The following is a 12,190-nucleotide window of genomic DNA, read 5'->3' on the forward strand; positions in this document are numbered from 1 at the left end:
AAGAACTTGCAGGCTGCCAGGAAAGTGGAAGAAAAACTTCGACAGAAGAGCACAATTTTTGCAATGGGAGAGATGAGGAAAGGGATACTCACTGAAGTATCAACACTTGAGACTGCCATGCGGAAGCTCTATGACGGATTTGTCACCATGCATAAAGATATTTTTTGTGTACATGGCTTACAATAACAGAGAAAATATTTTGTTCAAACTCGCAAGAACATACATGCTTCCATCAACCATGTGCAAGAGTTGACAATATGGTACAAAGGGGCCTCGATTCACTTGCCAAAGAAGATGAAGCCACAGGCAAAACTGGAGAAAGCAAAGGTATCGATGTTGATCCAGAACTATGAACAACTCACACCATTCGTCAGTAGCATACAAGCCTCATATGCGCAGTTGTACAAGAGTTTGGATGTCATTGTGAGAATGTATAGGATCCCTTCAATCGGTTCCCTCACCAAGGTTAGACCCAAGAACCAAGTCTGGCTAGAGATCGATGGGTACATGGAGAAGATAAGGCAGGAGGCCACCAAGAATGGATTGGATTTGAGTGCACATAACGTGAAAAAGTACATTGGTGGTCCTGTCATGGTCAACACCATGTTGCACATGATTCAGGATGAGCTGGATACAGGTTCCAAGACCATATACCTGGATGCTATGCAGGAAAGGGTATCTTATTAGAAAGACACCATCAAGTAGTTTGGGGACATCGTCATACAATACCAAGCTTGGCATCAATATGTGACTGAGAAGCACCAAGCAGATGTTTCTAAGTTGGTCTTTCCCCAAACTTTAGAGTCATAGTGCTTTTTCTTATTAGGCTCTCTCTAACCTATTATATCTTACATGGTACATGTGGAAAATGTAATATTGTTTGTAAATATGTTGTAAGTGAAATTCCAAGTTTCATTAGTGGAATGCGAAAGGTCATCATGTTATGTAATGAGTTATTTGTAAAGAAGTTGAAGAATCATGAGGGTAGTCAAAAAGTCACAAAGGGGAATGTCAAGGGTCACCCAACCCTTTGTTATAAATATAACCTCATAACTCACAGAAGAGGCTTTTGGGAGCCAAGCTACGATTAGTCTTAGAAAAGGTTTGGTAGTATTGTAACGAGCCTTGGTTTCTCCACAAAGTAGAGCGAGTATACTTCTTTGGAGGAGCAGGTGTTCTTGACTGTAATGTTCCACTATTAGGGCTAGTGGTCATCAATGGTTTATGTATGGATGGAACTTTCACTTATAATAATAATATTAGAGCCAACATGCTTTCATGCATATGTTGTTATTGTAGTTGGACTATTCTAGTTGCTTTAGAAATGTATGTTGTTTAGCTTATGCATTTTCTTATGAACTACTTTGTATGAAATTGTATGAATCTTGTTGAATGCACATTGTTGGATTAACCTGTCACTTTAATTTGTGGAATATTCCACATTTTATCTTGTGATGTCATTCCACTCGTGTGTTCCTTTCAAGTTGTGTACTATTACAGGATTCTAAGGGGCACACTTCCTTTTTCCCTCTATGTGTTAGAACCCCCATGCATCGTACTTGAATCTCTATAGGGTCACACACTTTCTCTCACCCAAAGTTATCTTACTTACCTCTACGCGCTACCATGGTCAAGGAATTACATTACCACCCACTGTTAGGACTCTTACTCCAAACAGTTTAAGGTCTAGTTGGGACTTCTTATCGGGTAGATGCCGTGATTTTGGTCGGTTGAACACTGTCAACAGGGTCTATGAGCATGTAATTTTTTTTTGGATAGATGGAGAAAACAAGGTCTGAGAAGGGGTTTAAAGGACCATATTGATGAACTAGTTGGAGCTGAGCATGGGTACCAATGTTTGCATGTTTTTGTGACATTGATAGTACTTGCAAGTTGTAGTGATAATGATTATGGTAGTGGCAGTGATATTAGTGAAAATTTTGGAGGTTACAATGAGTGTTTGTGGCAGTGGTAGTGAAAGCATTGACAATATGTGTAGGTTGAGATCATGGTACAATGACAACATAAATTACATATTGCATATTGTGATGTCACTTATGATTTAGTGGTATATGATGATAGTGGATCTAATTTGAAAATGAGATGAACTAGAGGTCCATAAGGAAGTTGAAGAAGGAGGTTAGTGCCTCCACTGAGGTTGGAACCTCAATAAAGTTGGAGCCTAGAGTATATTAGAGTCTTCCCATTATTGAGGTTGGAGCCTCAATAAGGTTGAATCCTAGAGTAGGTTAGGGCCTACTCATTCTTGATGTTGGAGCCTCATTTAGGTTGTAGCCTATAGAGAGTGGCTACTTGCATATTTTGAGGTTGGTGCCTCAATTAAGTTATAGCATATTGAAAGTTATAGGTTTCATATCTTAGAGGTAGTTGTCTCCAACAATTTGTATCCTACAAATCTATGTAAAATAATTGAAGTTAAAGAAGAATAAGAATGGTGGTTTTCTGTTGTAAGGGTTTCCACCTAAAAAGATTTTTTCTCTTTATGTGTGATGAATTTTTTATTTATTGATGGCTTCTTGACATGTTATTGATATGATGATGCACTATTATAGTTGATGATATAATGCTTATGGTTCATAGTTGTATGGTTGTATGATTATGAAAAAAATTGAAATGGTAAAATTGATCTCACACTAATTCACTCCTCCCCCCCCAACAACTCATTGTGTCCTTTGGGTCAACTAGTAGGAAGTATGCAACAATTATGAATCGATTAAGACTTTATTATATGGCACTTAAGGCTTTTGTGCAATGATTTAACATGAAAAACGTTTATATCACAAATATAATAAAGTTATTTAATAAAACCATGTTAATATATGTCAAATTTATTGATTAAACACTTGATGATGATTACGATCCATTATTGAAATAACAAAGGATGTAAATCAAGAGGTCTATTAACATTTCAAAGCCTATTTAGAACATCCATTATGTTTATTAAGATCCATCAACATGATTCAAGACTAAACCCCCATTTATATTGAAATCTAAAATATTATAATGAAATTCAGTCCAAATCAACCTTTAGAATTAGCAATTTTCAACAAAGATTCTCCTAAAAGAAATCAAATATTAATGACATAGATGCAATTCATTACTAAATTTTTATCATCAAGCTAACGTATCGCAGTGTTTTTATTGGTTTTGGGATGAAACATTGGATTGTTAAGGTGTTTTAACATGTATAAACCCTCGTATAATACTTAATATTTAAACCCTTAGTCATCAAATTGTCAAGCTCATTTATCATTGTTGGAGTATACGAAGTGTGATTGAACTTAGATAAAGAAAACATTTGAGAATCAATGAGTCAAAAATCATGATCAATGTGATTTAAAACACCTTAATATGATTATGAAAATACTTCAAATGTTATCCTTATTTATAAATCATTTAGTCCATTCATTTATAACTCACATGGATCCATCTAAACGATACAATTTTAACCACTAGATCCACAAGAAATGAAATTTTGTTTTAGAAATTAAAACAATGAAAGTAACAGTTTGCATGAAATTGATAAACTATAATCTAGTTATCATTTTTTAGCCTACCACTTGATGAAATGTAATCTATATGTACAAATAAGCACTCAAACCTTAGATTTCTTGAATTATAAAACCAAAGAGAAAGAAAATTAGAAGTTTGGGTTGAAGAATGCTAGACTAATGCCTAGAAACTTGGGCTATGGGATCGAATAATCAATTTTTAATATGTTGTTCATTTATCTTATGTGATGAAGTCATATGTACCATACAAGTATTTCCATACAAGCATTAACTAGGGTATACAAATCTACAAATAATTAGGGGAGACTGGTCCTAGAAGAATGTAGTCTAAGTACTACAAATGACCTTCATAAATAATCCTAAGAAAATTATTAGAGGCCCTAGATATCCAATATTAATGCTCCTAGTAAATCAAAACAAGTCAAAGAGGATAAGGATGGACTATACCTCACAAAACTCCTCTACCATGTCAAGGCATCTTATGAAAATTTTGGCTTTGATGTCAATGAAATGAGGTATTCAATGGACAATCCCAGGAGGGGTCACAAAGTAAACATAATTTTAGGAAAGATAAAATATTATGTGATTCACAGAGGGCCCCTCACCAAATCGACATGATTCTTCACACAGTGATCCGTAAACTACTGTGGATATTCCACTGGACATTTCACCACAAGAAATCTGATAAAATATACATACAAATTCAAAATCAACACTTTTCAGTTTTATTTCTCTTTAAATTTACAGATTTATAGATCACTATTATTAGTGTATGCATGAAAATTAAAATTATGTAGAAAACAAAAAACAATGAAATAAAATCTCACATGCACATTTGAAACAAGATATGACCTAGGAATCCCTTTAGGGAGGAAAACCTATCTAGAAGGTGAGGTCTCTCTGTTCTCTTTCTCTGAATAGAAAATATCTATGAGTACAAAGAAGTATGGCTTATGGCCTATGGGCTGCTACAATGCACACATATTCTCCGTGTGCTCAATCTCCTATCCCTCTTTTCTCAACTATGGAACAAATACACTCCAAAGAATGGAACTCCTTTTGCTCCTAGTGGCTCAGTTATAACACAACTTGATAGCCTGCTAGTGGTTAGGTTTGAATACCTCAACTCTTAACCAAAGTTACAATAGGAAGGTCAATTTTTTAGTGGCATAAATTTTTCATACAGATTCTGATTGACGCAATTCTTATGTCATTAGAAAGGTATCTATGTGTAGAATAGGAAAGAAGTGTATGACACTAAAGTGCCAAAGTTTTACCCCTCGAAAACATCATTTGATGCCTCAAAATTCTCCCAGAAGGTTTAAAACCCCATTTTTCCAAACTAGGTCATGTCGGTTAAAATGGTAATGTGAGCTAGTTCCTCCACTTTATCCACTCTAAAAGCATCAAGATGGACGAAAAGTAATATAATGATCTAGTCTAGATCACACCTCCCCATTTTGGGAGGATTTTTTCCCAAAAATATTCTACTAAATGAGGTGAGGAAACTTTTCCTCCACCTCTTGGATGTATCATCTAGCTTTTCCTAGAAGTTGTCCTTTCAACCCAATCTGCTAAAGGTCATGTTGCCCCTGTTTTGTAGTTCTCAACCTCTTTTATAAAATTGTTCCTTTTGTCAACTCTTCTTGAGCATCTATTTCCAAATCCTCCATAGAAGGTATGACTTGTTCCTCTTCTCGTTATAGCATGGAAGACTTATAGAGTTTTAGATTCTCTACATTCACAAGTGAGTAAATGCACACACATGATGGTAAAATTAGTTGATAGGAATTATTGCCCACCTTTTCTAGTATCTCAAAGGGACCATACCTCAGAGACTTTGGTTTCTTACCAGGCCCCTATAGCCTCTTCTTATTCAACTGTAGCCATACTCTATCTCCCACCTTGAACGTTTTCTCTATTCTATGCTAATCATTCCTAGAATTATATTTCTCTTGTGACTTTAGTAGTGTCTCAAGTACCTGTATATGGATCTTCCTAATATTGTTTACAAACTTTTAAATCCTCAAGGCATCTCTTGTAAGATATTTCTTCACTCCTCCTTGTTCCCCATATGAAATGTCCAGAGATGAAGGTAACAAATATCCAAAACAAGTTTAAAATGGGTACTTTCTTTTTTTTTTAGACAAATTTCGGTTGCTATATTATGATCTGAAAAAGAAAAGAGAGGCAGTTCGCCATACATACAATGTTTCCTGAACATCATGGATCCAAGGAATTACAAAAAGGGTCCCTTCCTTGATCCTTGTTCTAATATTCCTGCCTCTAAGGCTTCTTATACTACTGTAAATCCTTACATATTGCAAACACCAAAATTTACAGCTACAAAACATATTTAATCTATCTCTATATGACTAATCTTCCTAGCTGTGGACTCTTCTGGGTATGGATCTGGCTCATTCTGTTTTGCACTGGAGGTAGAAGGGGCTTCCTTGAGCTTTTTGTCCATCATGAACTTGAGAACAGTAATCGATTCTTCGGCGTGGCTGCACCGGTTGGCCAAGTTGTTGAACTGCTCATGTAGAGAATTAACTCTGTGCAGGAACAGATTGATTTCTGCCCGATACTTCTCATTGAGAACTCTGTACTGATCTTCCATTCGTGTTTCCAAACTTCATAATTGGTCTTCCAATTCACGCTGTTGCGCTCTCAGCTCCTCAAACTCTGCCTGAAGGTCTCTGCAGTGGAAGCAGTCCTCTGAGCGGTCCATTATCACTGAGTGTTTCCTGTCTGTGGTGTCGACCTCTATAACGCAGAACCTCTGAACTCTCTGGCCTCTTCGCTTACAGCAGATTGCAACCACAGCTCTCGCAGGGTTGTTACGATGCTGCTGAGTGCTAAAACATCTACCTTGGGCTGATTGGAGTTAGACGGGAGCGTTAAAAGCCTGTTGCCTGTATAACCTCCCTTTCTTAATGTTTTGAGGAGTTCTGCTACCTGGAGTATAAATAGAGTCCATTTTCATGCTGTGCAGGCGGGAAGATGCCCATCTGCGTCTCATGGTAATCCACGAAATGGTCAAATGCAAATCTTTAACCGCAAATGGGATCATTCTGCAAGGATGATTTTCTCCTAGATTTCTCTTGATTCCCATGCATTGAAGCGATATCCTGATCTCGTTTCTGATCCAAATCCTGCCTATCTTACCTGCTCTATCGTTGGCACTGATTGCTTGACTGATGTCACTGATTCTATCAGCTGGGGTACATCTGCTGTTGACTGAATTTTGTAGGTTCATGGTAAGGGTTGAAAAGAGACAGTGTTATTACAACTCAGGCTGCCCTTGGAACACTCGCATGCCCTGCTGGCATGCTTATCGGCCTCCTTGTTCAATCCACGTAGGATGTGGTAATACTCAACTTCTTCCATTGAAGCATGAAGGATCTGATTCCGGTGGTTTATCTGCTGAAGGAGAATATTTGGCGTGCTCTGTCGCTGCGCCATAAGCCTGATAATTATTGCGGAGTCCCCGAACACCACTGCCTTTCTTATCCCTAACTTTAGTAGCTGTATGAGTCCCTGATACAGTGCTAATCCCTCTGCTCTGTTGTTGGAGATCTCTCCTAGCCCCCATTCAAAGTGAAGTATGCTCTCTCCATTTGCGTTGCAAATTAGACCCCCTGCACCTACTTGGCCCGGGTTCGATTTAGAAGCACCATCAAAAAAAAGATAGAACCTGTTACAATTTCTCAACCAATTCGAAAATTCCTCATCCTTTAACCTCATTTTCCATGCACTATTCGTTTCTTTCATTTGTGTCCTTCCTTTGTTTGTTTCCTGAGCGCTGGCCATGTTCTCAAAAACATAGCTAATCAAATTTCTCTCTTCCATGCTATAATTTGTTGCCTCGATCTTGCCTCTGGTGTGATTTGTGACTGTCTCTAACGCTAACATTTTAGCCTTGTGGCACATTATCCTGGTGTTGCAGCCTTTCTCCTGGAAGACCTTTCCATTTCTTGCCAACCATATGCACCATAAAAGGGTTAGAGGAATGGTGTTCCATACCCTTTGCGCCAATTTACTCCTTTTCTCTTTCCATGGAAAGTTCTTCCTCCATTTGTGAATCGTTTCTGCAATAGTTGCCTGAGGCTCCCAGGGAGCTTCCCCTATTGAGGCCATCTTCCTCCAACATTCACCAGCCACCGAACATTCTATAAACAGGTGCTGGATTGTTTCCTCTGATCGACAGCAGTTTGGGCATCTGGATGGCCCCATTATGCCTCTTTTCTTTAGATTTTCCACTGTTAGCATTTTTCATTTCAGGAGAAGCCAAATGAAAAACTTGACTTTGGGGGGTGCTTCTGCTCTCCATACAATTTTCCATTGGTTCCATATTTCCTGTTGGAGGATGCTATCACAAAGAAATTGATGTCCAGCTTTAACCGTGTATTGAGTTCCAGTTGGGTCCCAACGATATCCATCATGTTTGCCTTCTTGGACCGGGGCTTTGCTGTGAAGGAGATTCTTTAGGGCAGTGAGGCTAGTGTCTAGCTCCCTGGGGTGGTCCGGGAATTTCCAACCTGTCCATGCTTGAGAGTGACTGTCCCATTGAGATATTTGAGCCAAGTGCATTATCCCTTTGCCATTGAGCCAGTTTATGGCAGGGATTGCCTCCATCTTTGTTCCAATGGGATGCTGCCCTAAAATTCTGTCTGTGGAGAAGTTGATGCTGCTCCCCCCTCTTGGGACCTTTGAGATATTCTGAGACATAAAGGTAATGGCCTTCTTGCAGAGTTGCCAAATTTTTGTACTATCTCTGTTAGGAATATTAGTCTCCAGGAGTTGCTGCCTTGTGCAGTTCAGATATTTGGCTTCTAAAATCTTCTTCCACCACGCTGTAGGCCCTGTGATCATCCTCCATACTATTTTAGCTCCAAGTGCTAAGTTTAACAATTTTGGTGATCTGATGCCTAGTCCTCCTTTTTCCCGAGATTGGATTATGTTCTTCCAACTTACAAGATTGAATTTTTTCTTATCCGTTTTCCCTCCTTGCCAAAGAAAATGCCTGAGGGCTCTTTCTATTTTCTGATGAAAAACAACAGGAGCTTGATATAAGGAAAAACGATATATGGGAAGAGAAGCTATACCTAATTTTAGAAGAACTAGTCGTCCTGCTGGATTCAGCCACATGGTGCCCCATTGCTGAACTTTTCTCTTTATTTTATCAAGAATTTCGTTCCAGGTATCAGCTTTCAGCGGTCCCATACTTACTGGCATCCCTAAATAGGAGAAATGATTCCAGACTAGTTTGCAGGAGACTCCAAATATACTTGCAATGTTATGGATGGTATGATTTGGTGTATTCCAACCATATATACAACTTTTTATCTGATTGACCTTCCCACCTGAGTAATCCATGAATTGATCCAAAATCTTCTTAAAGCACCTTGCTATAGTGGTGGAAGCTCCTCCTAATAAGAGAGTGTCGTCTGCAAATTGAGAATGATTGATGTTCTTTGTTCTTTGTTCAATCTTGATGCCAGTGATTAGGCCTATTCTCCGGTTGTAATCCAAGGTTTGACTGAATGCTTCAGCCATAAGGATAAACAAGTAGGGAGATAGGGGGCAGCCTTATCTGAGGCCACGAGAAGATTGGAAGGCAGCACACGGTCTCCCATTAATCAAAGGGGAGATCCAGGGATCCGTTATACAAGCTTTGATCATTGTGATGAAGGAGGGATCAAACCCCATTTTATGAAGAACAACAAACAGGAAGGAATGCCTTACCCTATCAAAAGCATTGGCAAGATCCAGCTTTAGGACAAACCCTTTCTCTTTTCTGCTTAAGCTTGAGTGGATGGCCTCTTGCACAAGTAGGATAGAGTCAGTGATGTGCCTATTAGGGAGAAAGCCCCCTTGATTTTCGGAGATCAGGGATGGGAGGTGTGGTTTGAGCTTGGATGCTAGAATTTTTGAAATTATTTTATATGCTGAGTTGCATAAAGATATTGGCCGAAATCTTGAAAAAGTGGAAGGTCGATTCTCTTTTGGAATTAAAGCCAGATAGGTGGAGTTGGTAAATCCCCCCATTTTGCCTTTTTTTAAAACCAAATGAATCATCTTTAAGAGAACTTTTTTAATCATATGCCAATATTCTCTATAAAAGCTAATGGAAAACCCATCAGGTCCTGGAGCTTTATCTGGGTGTAAACTCCAAATTGCTGCTTAGATTTCTTCTTCTTCTACTTCTTTTCTGAAACTGTTGTTCATTCCTTGTGTGACTCCTTTAGACAGATGCTGTAGCATGCTTGAATAATCCTCCTCAGCTTTATCCTTAGTCAGAAGATTATTAAAGTGCTTGGTAGCTGCTTCCTTTATAGAGTCCTGAGTATTGTAACGGTTCCCTTCATTATCCATTATTGTGCTCACTGTATTTTTGGCCTTTCGAACCGTGGCCTGCTTGTGGAAATAAGATGTGTTTTTGTCTCCCTCCTGCAACCAGAGTTGCCTTGATTTTGGTCTCCATTTTGTTTCTTCATCCCTAATAGTTTGACTCAGCTGTGAGTATAATCTAGTTTCTTACTCTTTAGCTTGCTGAGTTAGCCCAAGAACTTCGATTCTTTGCTGCACTTCCTCTAGATCCTGCTTAATTTTCTTTTTATTCATCTCGGGCTCTTGATAATTGTTCTTTGCCCAATTCTTTAAAGCCTATCTTACTCTCTTCAATTTTGTCTCCCAAATATAAGTTGGCGAACCTTCTACATGTTGAACCCAAGCCTGCCGCACCACATCTTTTGCTGCTGGGGAACGATTCCAAATGGAGCAGTATTTGAAGGGTATGGGTCCTAGCTGACATTGGCTATGAAGAGTAAGCGTTATTGGGTAGTGATCAGAGGCAGAGACATTGAGAATGTTTGAATGGCCTGTAGAGAAGGTGGACAGATATGCTATACTTATAAGAAACCTATCAAGTCGTTCCATGATATTGCCGACACCAATTCTTCTGTTACTCCAGGTGTACCTACGGTTTTTGGGTCTGATATCAACAAGCTCGTGCTCTTGCATGATGGCCTCAAGTCGACTTCTGAATGGATCAGGGGTGAAATTTCCTCCTCTTTTTTCGTTAGCGTGCATCACCATATTTAAATCTCCTGCTATAATGAGATTATTGTTCTGCTCTTCTTCTATACTTGCTTCCAATGTGTTCCAACACATTTCTTTCTCTCTATACTGATTCAGAGCATATATGTTGTAAACTGTTACCTTTGAGCTACCAGTTTTGATTTCTAAATTGACTCGAATCCAGTTCTGGTGTACGCTGGTGGAGTCACAGATCCATTTATTGCTATTCCACATAGTTAATATGCCGCCTGAGGCTCCTCTTGCTTCGCTTGCACATCCATTGAAATGCTTTTGCTGGCTTATTACTCTACTCATTTCTGATTGATCTTGCTTTGTTTCTTGAATAAGAACAATTTCAGGATTTTCACTGTGAATTAAGTCCTTGAGGGCAACTAGCTTGGAGGGGTGCCCTAAGCCCCTACTATTCCAAGATAGTATTTTCATCATGATTTACTGGTTACATGGAGAGGTGCTCGCCTCTCATTACCTTTGTTACTATTTTCTTTTTCCAAGTGTCCAAGAATGAAGGACTCTATTGGAGTTTGGGTGCCCAGGGCTATGTCTTTTTGAGCACTTTCATCCCTCTGTTGCTTGGCCGATTTCTTGCCAGGCCCTTGCTTTTTATGGACATCACTGGGCGCTCCATGTTCCTTTGAAGAGCTCCTGGTAATCCTTGAAGAGGGGGGATCAGGAGAGGGCTGAATTCTGAGGGAAGGAGAAATATGGAGAGGGGGATCTGTGGAAGGGAAATCAGGCCCGGATTCTGCCTCAGAGAGGATTGCGAAGGGATTAGAGGATGGAGGGAGAGGAGGATCGGGAATCAGAGGAGGGGAGGAAGGTTGCTGAAGGGGAGGTTGCTGAGAGGAGGAAGGTTGCTGATGGGAAGGTTGTTGATGGGGAGGATGCTGATGGGAAGAACCAGGGGCATCAGGATCCATAGTTTTGAGGGGAGGAGATGATTTTTTCCTTTTTATAGTTTCCCATTGCCCATCCTGCTCATCAGATTCTACGTTAACTATTTTAGTGCATCTATTTGCAAAGTGTCCATATTCATGGCATACCTTGCATTTGAAGGGTATCTGCTCGTAATCCAACTGCTGAATATGGCACCAATCATCAACTTTCAATTTGATTGCTTCCGGCAGTCCTCGGCCCAGATCTACTTCAACACAAATCTGTGCACATGCTTGCATGTTGTCTTTAGGTTCACTGCAATCTATGTATTTCCCAACCACATTTCCTATTGCTTTGACCGAGTCATCCCCCCAGCAGTGAAGGGGAAGATGTGGCAGTCTAACCCAAACTGGAACCGCATTTGGTATATCAAGTTCTGGATCAAAATCCGGGGTCCATTTATTGAGGTAGAGACCCCTGGAGTCCATAAAGTAAGGCCCATTTCTGAATATTAGATCTTTGTCCTCTTTGGTTTCAAAATGAAAAGTAAAATATCCTCTGGAATCTGATGGATATTTTACCCTGGATCTTGTCCGACCAGTTTCTCTCGACCCATCTTTGCACTGTTCTGGGTGATGGCCACAGTCCTGTAAATTGCCCGATTAACCCTTTTTCCGCTA

The sequence above is a fragment of the Pinus tabuliformis genome, chromosome 4_2 (genome assembly GCF_031772625.1).
Source record: "Pinus tabuliformis cultivar Carrire ecotype Pingquan chromosome 4_2, CPIR1, whole genome shotgun sequence".
NCBI classification, from domain to species: domain Eukaryota; kingdom Viridiplantae; phylum Streptophyta; class Pinopsida; order Pinales; family Pinaceae; genus Pinus; species Pinus tabuliformis.